Source organism: Gossypium arboreum, chromosome 11 (genome assembly GCF_025698485.1).
Source record: "Gossypium arboreum isolate Shixiya-1 chromosome 11, ASM2569848v2, whole genome shotgun sequence".
NCBI lineage: Eukaryota > Viridiplantae > Streptophyta > Magnoliopsida > Malvales > Malvaceae > Gossypium > Gossypium arboreum.
In genome coordinates, this window is record NC_069080.1 from 135,174,422 (window position 1) to 135,186,387 (window position 11,966).

At 35.8% G+C, this 11,966-nt stretch overlaps 1 non-coding gene across 1 annotated transcript; it reads right to left on the bottom strand.

Annotated features, from left to right (window-relative positions):
- Positions 1–833: 833 nt before the first annotated feature.
- On the bottom strand, positions 834–940 carry LOC128284698 (small nucleolar RNA R71). Its single transcript, XR_008275121.1, has one exon. It is a non-coding gene; the product is annotated as a small nucleolar RNA R71 (small nucleolar RNA).
- Positions 941–11,966: the final 11,026 nt, after the last annotated feature.

An 11,966-nucleotide genomic window follows, 5' to 3' on the forward strand; every position in this document is an offset into this window, starting at 1 on the left:
TTTAGTCCTTGTGGATACGAAATTTTCGGTCTTACCATAACTATACCACTGTTCGATAGGTGCGTTTGCCTTAGTCGAATTTCTAGTTAGTTTAACGACCATCAAGTTTTTGGTGTCGTTGACGGGGACTAAGATATTAGGAACACTTTCTTTTTAATACTTTAGCCATTTTTTATTTTTATTGCAATTTAATTTTGTTTTTATTTTAATTACTAACTTTTATTTTATTTCCTTCTGGTAGGTTTTTATAGTTTATGACTAGAAGAAACTCGTCAGAACATCTACTTTTTGGCAGCAAAATTGAAAGCACAACTCGTAGAAATTTTAGAGAAATAAGGCAAAGTTTACAGTATATAGAGGAAGAGCACGAGGACGACACCACTAATACCGAGGAGATGGCTGAAAATCAAAATAATCCGTTGCCTCCCGTGGTTGCCGTAAATCTAGTGAATAAGAATCCTGCTCCTCGTGCTATGTACGACTATGCTAAGCCCAATTTAACAGGAACTAAATCGAGTATAGTTAGACCTGCTGTTGCTGCAAATAATTTTGAACTAAAACCTAACACGATTCAAATGATACAACAGTTTGTTCAGTTTGATGGTTTACAGGACAAGGATCCAAACACTCATTTATCAAATTTTCTAGAATTCTGCGACACCTTTAAGATCAATGGCATTTCTGATGATGCCATTCGCCTTCGGTTATTTCCCTTTTCATTAGGAAACAAGGCTAAACAATGGTTGAACTCATTACCACGAGGGTCAATCACTACTTGGGAACAAATGATCGAAAATTTTTTGCATAAATATTTTTCTCTAGCTAAAACGGCAAAGTTAAGGAATGATATCTCTTCTTTTGTGCAGATGGATTTAGAAACACTTTATGATGCATGGGAGAGATACAAAGATTTATTAAGAAGGTGCCCTTACCATGGGTTACCTCTTTGGCTACAGGATCAAACTTTCCACAATGGTTTGAATCTCTCAACTAGACAGATGATCGATGCAGCCGCCAGTGGAAATTTAAACAACAAAACACCTGAAGAGGCTTACGAATTAATTGAAGAGATGTCATTGAATAACTATTAGTAGCAAGTCATGAGAACGAAGCCGACAAAAGCAGCTGGAGTTTTCAACCTCGACACTGTCACTATGCTATCTAACCAGGTAGAACTTTTAAATAAAAAGATTGATGGTTTGTATGTTCTACCCAGGTACATCCAGTGATGAGGTGTGATTCAAATGAAGGAGTGCACAACACAGATTATCCATCCTTCAACCCTGGCACTGAGGAGGAACAAGTCCACTATATGGGTAATAATTCTAGACCTCAAAATAATCCATGTAGTAACACTTATAATGCAGGTTGGAGGCACCATCCCAATTTCTCGTGGAGTGGTCAAGGAAATCAAAAGCCACAGCATCCTTCATGTTTTCAACAACCACCTTACCAACAAGAGAAGAAACTGAACCTTGAAGATATGCTTACAAATTTCATCTCGGTGTCAGAAACTCATTTTCAGAATACTGAAACAACGCTTAAGAATCAGCAAGCGTCGATTCAAGGGCTTGAAACTCAAATAGGATAGCTTGCTAAGATGATCTTTGAACAACCATAAGGTAACTTGCCCAGTAACACAGAAACTAACCCAAGAGAGCAACTTCATGCCATTACTGTGCACAATGATGAAGGGTTAGCCGAAGATGAACCAAAACCGAGGCAAGATAATTTGGTAGATAAAGGTAAGGTTGAAATAAGCAATGATAAATAGAAACTGGTAACCAAAGAGCATAAACCTCATGTGTCATACCCCAATGCGACAAGGAAAGATGACACAGACGAACAATTCGGTAAATTCCTTAAATTATTTAAAAAATTACATATTAACTTACCATTTATTGAAGCTCTTTCGTAGATGCCAAACACAGTTAAATTTTTAAAAGAGCTTTTATCAAACAAACGGAAGTTAGATGAGTCATCACATGTGGAGTTAAATGCAGTCTGCTCAGCTATTCTACAAAACAAGCTAACCAACAAACTGAAAGACCTAGGGAGTTTTACGATTCCTTGTCTAATTGGTAGTTTGAATGTTAACAATGCTTTAGCTGATTTAGGGGCAAGACAGGATGACACACGGGCTGCGATAAATAGCCACGGCCATGAGATACGGCCGTGTGCATCACACAGCTAAGGGACACGGATGTTTTCCAAACTGTGTTGAAACTGCACTTTAATTCCCCAAAAATCAGTAGAGGGACGACTGCATTAAATCACCACAGCCATGCAAGGCGGTCGTGTAAGTCACACGGTCATGAACACGGGCATGCTTGAGGCCATGTGGAAACTTGCACAAACACTGAAACTTTCAACAAGTCAGAATGGAACACGGGCTTATGCCACAGCCGTTCCCAAAAGCTGTAGGCAATCCTGATTACATAACATGGGCTTGTTGAAACTCACACGGGTGTGAGAGAAGTGAACAAATGAGCATACGGCCGTGCGATGCAGCCGTGCGCACCACATAACCTTGGCACACGGGCGTGTCTAAAAGGCTGTGTGCGATACTGACTTAAAATTTCACAAAAAACACGAGCTAAAAGTACACCACACGGGCATGGGCAACGGCCATGTGGTCCAAAATGGGGCCTGTATGATCGTGGCCCCCTTTTTTTCTCCTTAATTAAAAACCCTAACCCTAAATACTCATTAAACCTACTATTCACTCTTCACTATTCCCCCATTTTCTTCAACCAGCCCCCTTTTCTTTCTCTATTTTTCTTTTCTTTTCCTTTCCTTTTCCCTTCCTCTTCTTTCCTCCTTCTCCCTCTTTGTTCATTTCCTTCTTTCTTTCTTCCTCTCTCTTTCTTCTTCTTTGTTCATCTCCTCAACTGGACTCCTACCGTTCAGCAACTATAAACCATCGCGACCACCACTATCGGTTTCCTCTCTTGCACCGCTAACTCTTTTACATTATTTTAATCATTTTATTATTACTATTATTATTCTTATTTCTTTATCACTATTCTATCTTATTCCTATTTGATTGATATATTGTTATTTTTACTATTGCTTCATTGATATTATTGGTTCTTATTGATAATTTTATGCCTAAGTTAGTCTTAAACGTTTGCAATATTCTGCATTTACATTTTAGGGTCATTTGTTTTATTAATTTAATTCATATTTTGCTTGTTCATTTATATATATATATTTAGTAATCAATTATTTGTTTTCTATATATATTTAGTAACCAATTATTTAGTTTTTTACTAGGTATTAAGAGTCTACTTATTTCGTCTACTTGATTAAAGTTGAACTTGGATGCTTGTTTCGTACTAGTTTGCCCATTATGTTGATTTGTCCAATTGAATTCTATGTTTACTTTCGCAAGACACTATGAAAAGTACTGGCGGGAAAAAGTCCACAGTCCCCGCTTCTAAAAAGCGGAAGGGCCTAAGAGCGACATCCTCCAGCATAACTACTGAAATACGCCATCCTTTCCTCCAATTTCCACTAGAACCTCAGGAGGAGTTGTTTCAAATTCTACGTGCCTGACCCCTTGGTGTGGGCCGTTGTGTCAAATGGGCCGCATTAGAGCAGGTCTACCTAGCTAACTCAATACGGGCCCTCCTCGCTACTGCTCTTTGAGACCACTTCTTCGACATTATTGAGCCGACGTACCTAGAGTTCACTTTGGAAATTTGTTCAACATTTCAGTTGCAGATGGTTATGGCAGAGTACGACAACCCAGGCACAGTCCAATTTCGTATTGGTGGTCTAGTGCGGCAATTGAGTGTCCTAGAATTCGGAGTTGCCTTGGGACTTTATACAGAAGACTTTATAGAGGCCGACAATTTTCCCCATCTACATCGTCACATCCATTATGCATATTCCTCATGTTGGGTAGCCCTTATGCCTACTATAGGCATTTATGACCCCAGTCGCTCCAAGGCATCTGCTCTATCTCTAGCATTACGATATCTCCATGCCCTTTTAGCACACACCTTAATAGGGCAACGAGAGAGCACTGGCGTCGTTAACACTCACGACGCATACTTCTTATGGAGCATGAGGCAAGGGCATGTTTTTGATCTCGCATACTTCATCACCCTCACTTTTCGCCATCAAACCAAGCAACACTTAAAGGGATTCATCAGCATCGGCCCTTACGTGACTCGTTTAACTCGACACTTTGGGCTCCTGAACACATCGACGCAGCCCTCATTGCTCACATTCATCAGCCAAATGTCCCCACAGGGCATCTCAAGTATGCTCTACATGAGGATGATAGAGCGTCGTCGTAGGTTCGATCCTCCTCAATACCGACTAACACGAGCCACCAATGAAGATGACCCCAAGGGTATTCCTGATGATATCCCTTCATTTCATAAGGTGCCACCTTCTCAGCCACCACCGAGTCACAGACCAGTTCATGCGGCTGCTTCATTGATAGAAATTTTTGACCACCTGAATCGCTTTGAGTAATATTGCACTCAGTGATTCGACAGCATAGAGGCGAATCTGCAGTAGATCTGCCAACAGTTCAACATCTCGCCTCCACCATCACCACCTCAAGATCTAGCTACCGATGAGGACTTTTGAGTCTATTTATTTTTTATTTTTATCTTTTATTTTTTGCTTTATTTTTTATTTTTATTTTTATTTTATGTTTATTTTAAAGACTTGTCATTTATACTTTTAAACTATGTTTATCTTTATGACTATTATCGAGTAACACTTTAATTCTCTTCATAGTTATGTTTATTTTCTTAATAGTAGCTCAGACTCATGCACATCATTGGCCATATCTACAATTTTCGCTTTCATTATTCCAAGGATTCCATCCAAAAATTTGGGGCAGTTTCGCTTCTCTCCCTATCTTATGATATTATGCTTATATTGTTATTATCTATCTTTTTACATTGAGGATAGTGTACATCTTAAGTGTGGGGAGGTTATTTATATGATTATCAGAAAATCCCTGAATTATATGTTGTTCTCAAATAATTTTATCATATTACTATTAGAATGAATTTTGATTGATTTATGATGATTGATATGTTTTGGATTAAAACATAAGTAATTGTGCATTGATTATTGTAACTTTAAGACATTAGAAAATCAAGCATGATAAGTTGACTTTTGAGAATTAAAATTGCTAGGTTGTTTATCTGAATTGAGGTATTATCTTGAAATTCTAAATTCACAGGATTTACATCAAAAACCATAATTATCGTGAGAACTTGAGCCTTTAGAGCATATATCCTTTCTTGCTCACTTTATTATTGTTTCTTATGAGTGTGTCAATACTGATTTGTTATTCTAGAACTTGCTTCGATTATACATGTCACACCATTGATTTGATATAGTGAGATGATAAAGGCACTTAGGTTTTAACCTACTAACTCCCTAAAAGCCTACCTTCATAATTAACCCTTAGTGAACACCTTTGAGCCTTAGATACCATTTCTTGATATTTTCCCACTAAAAGTTAACTCACAACTCAACCCTTTTTGATTCATCAAGAATTTCTCCCTTTTTATTGACTCCCTTTTAATCGAGATTTGATTTAATTAGTTACCTAACGATTTTTGTCCATCTCAGTTGCTGAATTATTTCTTATTATGTACTCTTTACTTTTCTTATTCTTAAAAAAAACCCTTATATTCTATTCATAAAATTTCATATTGTTACAAAGAGCTGGGATGAGTTAAAGTTTTATTATCAAGAAAAAAGCTCACGTCATTAGTTATGGATAGTTTTATTCTGGCACTTGTTTGTAATTCAGTAATTGGTTTTATTTTCTAAGGTTGGTAAGTTATTAAATTAGTCTTGATTCTAACCCTCTTTTTCAGCTTTTATCCACACCTTTAACCCAAGCCCCATTACAACCCTGCTAAAGACCTTTTGATTTGTGTATTACCTCATTTATAATTATGGAGATTTGATTTTCATGCAAGCCTATGGTAATAACTTTTCATGTTTGACTATTAAGTGCTTGATTATTGAACCTTAAACACTTTGAGCGATTTGAGTGAATCTTTAGTGATGATGTCAACTTTTGTCGATTTAGAATTAAAGGTAATTATTTAGATAAGGGGGATACCTATAATTTTATGATTAAAATGCTCAGCTTTGATTATTTGAAACTTTAATGTTCTTTTAGTTGAATTATCAATGTATAACTACTTGTGGATTATTTCGAAACATTATTGATGAGAATTATAAGTTGAGAAGAATTTATTTTCATTGTGAGTTGAGGATTTTACTTGAGGACAAGCAAATGCTTAAGTGTGGGGATATTTGATAAACCATATTATATACATATTTTTATCCCATACTTGGCATATTTATGGATAATTTATCTTTGGTTTTATTGAATTCGATGCTCCTAATCCTTCAATTTCATGTGTTATACTCAAGAGAGCATAGGAAAGAGAAAAGAGCAAGAAATGAGCCAAAGACGAACAAAATAGGCTAATTTCAGTGCTCCACACGGGCAAGCCACACACCCGTGTGTCATGGCCGTGTCGACATTAAATCAAGTCAGAATTGCATACGGCTTGAGCACCTCCCTGTCGAGCCCAAGTTTAATTCTATTCAGAAAAGGCTAATTTTGGGCTATTTTGGGCATTCCAAAGTCTATAAAAACACCCTAGAAGAGGACCAAAGGGGACACGGAGAGAAAATAGCAGAAAAATACTCGAAGACAACCATTGGAATCAGCTCAGAAGCAGGAATTACTTCAAGATTGAAGATCTCCATTCAATTTCTACCAAAGTTTTTGAGTTTCTTATGTTTTGTTATTTTCTTAATTTTGAGATGTTGTCCCCTATCGTTATGAACTAAACTCCCTAAATACCTAAGAGAGATGAAATCTAAGACAGATCTTATTATTATTTCAATTATATGATAAATACTTTTCTTATTCTTAATTATGAGTTTTAATCCTTGCTTTAATATTCCAGGATATTAATTCAAGTTTTGATGTGCTTATTCAGTGGAGCAAAAGTCCCTGTTTAAGAGTAGATCTTCCATAATTAAGCGGAGTTGCATGCAACCCTAGAGATAGGATGACATAAATCTACCGGATTAGTCAAATCTAATAAAGGAGTCCATAGACCGAGTTAATGCGACAATAGAGGTTTTAATTAGAAAGAGATTTCGATTAATCAACCTAGAGTCAGTTGTTTTTAGTCTCGAAAGAGATATTAACATAATTTAGGGATTTCTACGGATTAAGTCAAGTGAAGTCTAGGTGAATTCTTCCTTGGGTATTATCTTCTCCATCGGTTTTCCAAAAGTATTTTCCAACTTTAATCTTTTTCGTGCTCTTAGTTAATTAGATAGTAAATCTTAGTTAAAAGCATCCCTTTAATTCTTAGGCTAGATAATAAAAACATAGTAATTACTAGTACTTTTAGTCCTTGTGGATACGATATTTCCGGTCTCACCATAACTATACTACTGTTCGATAGGTGCGCTTGCCTTAATCGAATTTTTAGTTAGTTTAGCGACCATCAATCATTTTATTAAAATTTTAATCCTTTTCTATTATTAAAAATTGTTTCATATACATCAGTTTGAGGTACAGTGGCACGTCACATGTCATGATTTGGTTATTCCGTTAGTCACACCAGTTTTTAACATTGCAAATAGATGAAAATTTTAACAGAAATTACCAAGTTACTTTTTGTTCTAACATATAGGGACTAATTTACTCATTTTTCAATATAGGAACAAAATTTTTTATCTAACATATAGGGACTAATTTACTCATTTTTCAATATAGGGAGCAAAATGTAATCCAAGTCAATGTACAAGGACTTCCATGTTTTTTTTTCCAATTTCACATTATTTTATCATTTTATATTTTAATTTTTTTTAGCATACGCCTATCATCTAAATGGTATAATGTCCAGATTGTCTGGTCTTTGATTTCATTTATCAATTAATGATTGTGGATTGACAACATTGACCATTCTATGCACGGGGACTACTCATCTACTCCTTTTCTGCCATTCTCACTACCCATTGCATTCATTTTCTCTGCCCTACTGCTCCTCTGCACTGCACTCTCCAATTGTATTTAAAGACAATATATACATATAGATTGTAAATTTTATTGGCTGGAAGCTCACTGTAAGCCAATATCAAAACAAACTTTTGATGGTTTAATTATTTTTTAGCCCTTGAATTCTAGGTGCAATGAGAAATGGATTACAACCTCATCTTGTCATTATCCCAAAATCAAAACAAGCAACTCTTGGTTGAAAGTTGAAACCAAGGGCCAAGTCAAAATTGTTTTAGGATGAGTCCAAAATGAATAATGAATTTGAAGGTTCAAAATACAATTTTACTATTATATTAATTTATAATTTCATAAATTTTAAAAGGATCAAATGATAAATTTACTAATTTAAGAAGACAATAGGGATGGTAAAATCTAATTGAACCTATCTGCGTTCGGATCGGGATGGATTTTTTTTAATTTAAAAAATTAAATAGATTGAATCGAAAATCTAGGAGTTACAAAATTCTCGTAAATAACAAGAGTTTACAAAAAGAACACTTACTTCGGTTGATGTATGGTATAATAAGCCTGCAAAGCACCGATAAAAAGTGCAGCAATGGCACCCAAAAATGCAAAAAAGGTCCAACGAGTCCTAAAAAAAGTACGATAAACTTGAGCTGGATATTTAATCAACATATTGTTACGATGATTATGTATTTGCAGTTTAACATGTGTGTAAATCATCAGACTAGGAATCAAATCAATGTTCATCTTCTTGATAAGCTTAGCCACTTCTTTATCACTCCCCAATCTATTGTATAGTATGCCGGTTTCTCTCAGTTCCTTAACATCTTTGACTTCATCGTTCAATGAATCAAGGAAACCCATATATGAAGTAACGGCGAAATTGTTGTGGAAATCCGGACACATTTCGTAAGCTATTAAGTTCATGGTTGAATCATCGACGGTGATCGGCGGTAACTGTAATTTTCCGAGGAAGAAGGAACGATTGAAACTGATGTCGGTTAAACAACTTGTTTCACTTGCTTTTAACCATATTCCGGTGTTTTTAAGCTCTTTTAAATGGTGCCCTTTTGTTCTTGTTAGGTTGCTGTGATTTATCAAGTACATGAAATATCGATCGCTAACCCTATAATGCCGCCATGGATTTTCTTTAGTGAAAAGGAGTCTTACTCGTAGTAGATGCAATAAGTGAATTCGCTCTCCTTGCTGCGGCCACCATTCACTAGAGCAAAATTTGTGCTAGTCGGAAGGTAGCTAAAATTAAGGTTTTCAACGGTTGAATCTATAACATCATTGATTTATAAGTTCAATTTATCCGATTTGAATAAAAAAATTTAATCCTTTTAATAATTATTAAATTATAAGTTTTATATATAATAAAATTATACTTTGACTCTTTAAATGAATAAAAATTGTTCAATTCTTTTGAAAATGATAAAATTATAAATTAATAGATGAAAAAAATTTAAGAATCAAACTAAATTTATCAGTCGATCTGATTAAATAGAGAATTGAGCACAGTATTGATCAAGAATAATGAGTTAAACCCATTGGGCCGAGTGGTCGAATAGATTTTTTTTTTATATTTTTAATATATCTTTAATGTTTTTAAAATTTTATATAATTAAACCGAAAATGAGACCCTAATCAATTTTATCACCTATTTTACATTTATAAACTCCACAAAATGATTCTTTTGTAAATTCCTTAAATTACCTGTCCTGTTGATCTGATTTTGGGTCTTTAACAGTCCTGTTGATGAACCTTCTGATTGCCTCCATGAACTTTTCACCATTTTTGCTTGAGCTTGTAAGCAATTCAAGAACACGAAAAGGTAATTGGTTTTCCAACAAGAGCAGATCCGAGTACACAAATGTTAGCAATTTGTTTTTAATATACAATTCGTTCGACGTATGATAATATTGGCAGTAAAGCATATAAACTGCTTGTAAAATTGCGCAGCCGTCAACGAAGAACATCCAAGCCAGTTTCTCGTTATCGTTGCTATACTTCTCTAATTCCTTTGGATCATAGCATTTCTTCAAGTCATCCATCTCTGCCTTCATGTTGTTGTACAAGGTATCCTTATCGATGTAACACCCCAAACCCGGCCCAGACGTTATGGCCGGATTCAACATACCAAATCGAAGCGTTCAAAACATTTTATATTGTTGATCCAGAAAAAAACTTACTTAGTGTTTTAAAAGATAATTTCATTATAGGTTAAAGTGAATGGAAGCTATGCACCAGGTAGGAAACCGGAAAAGAGGTGGTGAGTCCATCGGACTGCTTAAGTACCAAGCTCTCTTCGGATCCAATCCTAGACATGCATACCGCCATTGCCACACCTTAACGTCGTGGATATTTCTAGGAAATCGATTTGATTAAGTCATTTTTAGGAAAAATGAATAATTTTGGAAAATACTTTCATTTCGGAAGCTTTGTTTGTTGTCGTGTTATTTTGAAATCAATTGTTGTTTTTGAAAACGCGCCCTAAAGCTATCCAATTTCAACAGTTAAAATAAGTAATACCTATCTTAGTAATACATATTAAAACCATCAAAAATAATTAAGCGGCCTTATTACATTTAAAACCCAAAACTTCAAACGTAAATCAAAGGATGTCCGTTCACGGAAGAAAATCAAACTTTCGAGCGGTGGCCACTCAAATTCCCTCACAGATCCAAGCCCACTATGGTTGGGGATTTCTGCGTGGATGAAAATAAAAGGGGTGAGTTTGGGGAAACTCGGTGTGTAAGGAAAACCCATTCAAATCCCAAGTCACTCAAGCCTATTGGGCCTAAGCCCATTCAGTAATGATGGTACTAGGCTAGAGCCCTTTTGATTACAATAAACGGGCCTTAGCCCTTATTCAGATAATGATATGGCCCATAGGCCCATTTCAAAATACATGCAACATCAGTAAACATATGCAAGCCCATTTGGGAGACTACTCAACCCACCAACCACTACACTCCACCGTACCAGCCATACGCTCCATGTGGGGAATAGCTCAACCCACCCACCTAACACTCCCATTCGTACTTGCTGCTCGATTAACAATAAATTGAGGCAAAGCCTTGATGCGTGGACAAGCCACTTTCAGTACTTCCTCTGTCAATATCCCAGTCTCATGCATCAGATAATAACAACATGGCATGCAGTAAATAACAAAAGTCAAACATGCATTTAGGTCAATTTGACCCTAAGGGTATTTCGGTAATTTATCTCCTAGGGGTAAAACTATAAATTTTCCACTTTTAAAGGTATTTCAGTAATTTATCTATTTTAGGGTTTTTCATGCATATTGCTACATTTCACGTACTAACAGAATCACTACCGAGGGTTCTTACCGAATTGGGCCCATTGGCCCATCATTCCAATTTTGGCCCATTAAGCCCAAAAATATCGAGGGCGTAGAAATCATGCACCTTGCAGTCCAAACATTGCAGCTTACCAAAAACATTAATCGGTTTACCTCACGAGTATTCGCACATTCGTAAATCTACAAAATACCGATTTTCGGCATTTCGGCTTTTCGACTTTTGCCGATCTAGACTAAGAAAGAGGGTGTTAGTTACATACCTGTTTGCGATGATATGCTGACGAGATCCACACACGAACCGCTTACAATTGGATTACTAACACGTTAATCTAACTATTTAAATACGAAATACGTATTAACCCCTTACAATATCCGGCCAACCACACCTACAGATCATAGTAAGCTTATAAGAAATCAATAAGCAACTCATTAACAAATTTTTGTCAATATTTACCACATAATCATAATTTCACTACAAGCTGTCTTCCTGAGCAACAGTCACTAAATCATTTATAACTGGAGCTACGAAACTCCAAATCAAGTGCCGTTAATTTTCCCTAAAAATAGACTCATATATCTTATATCCATAAAATTTTCAGA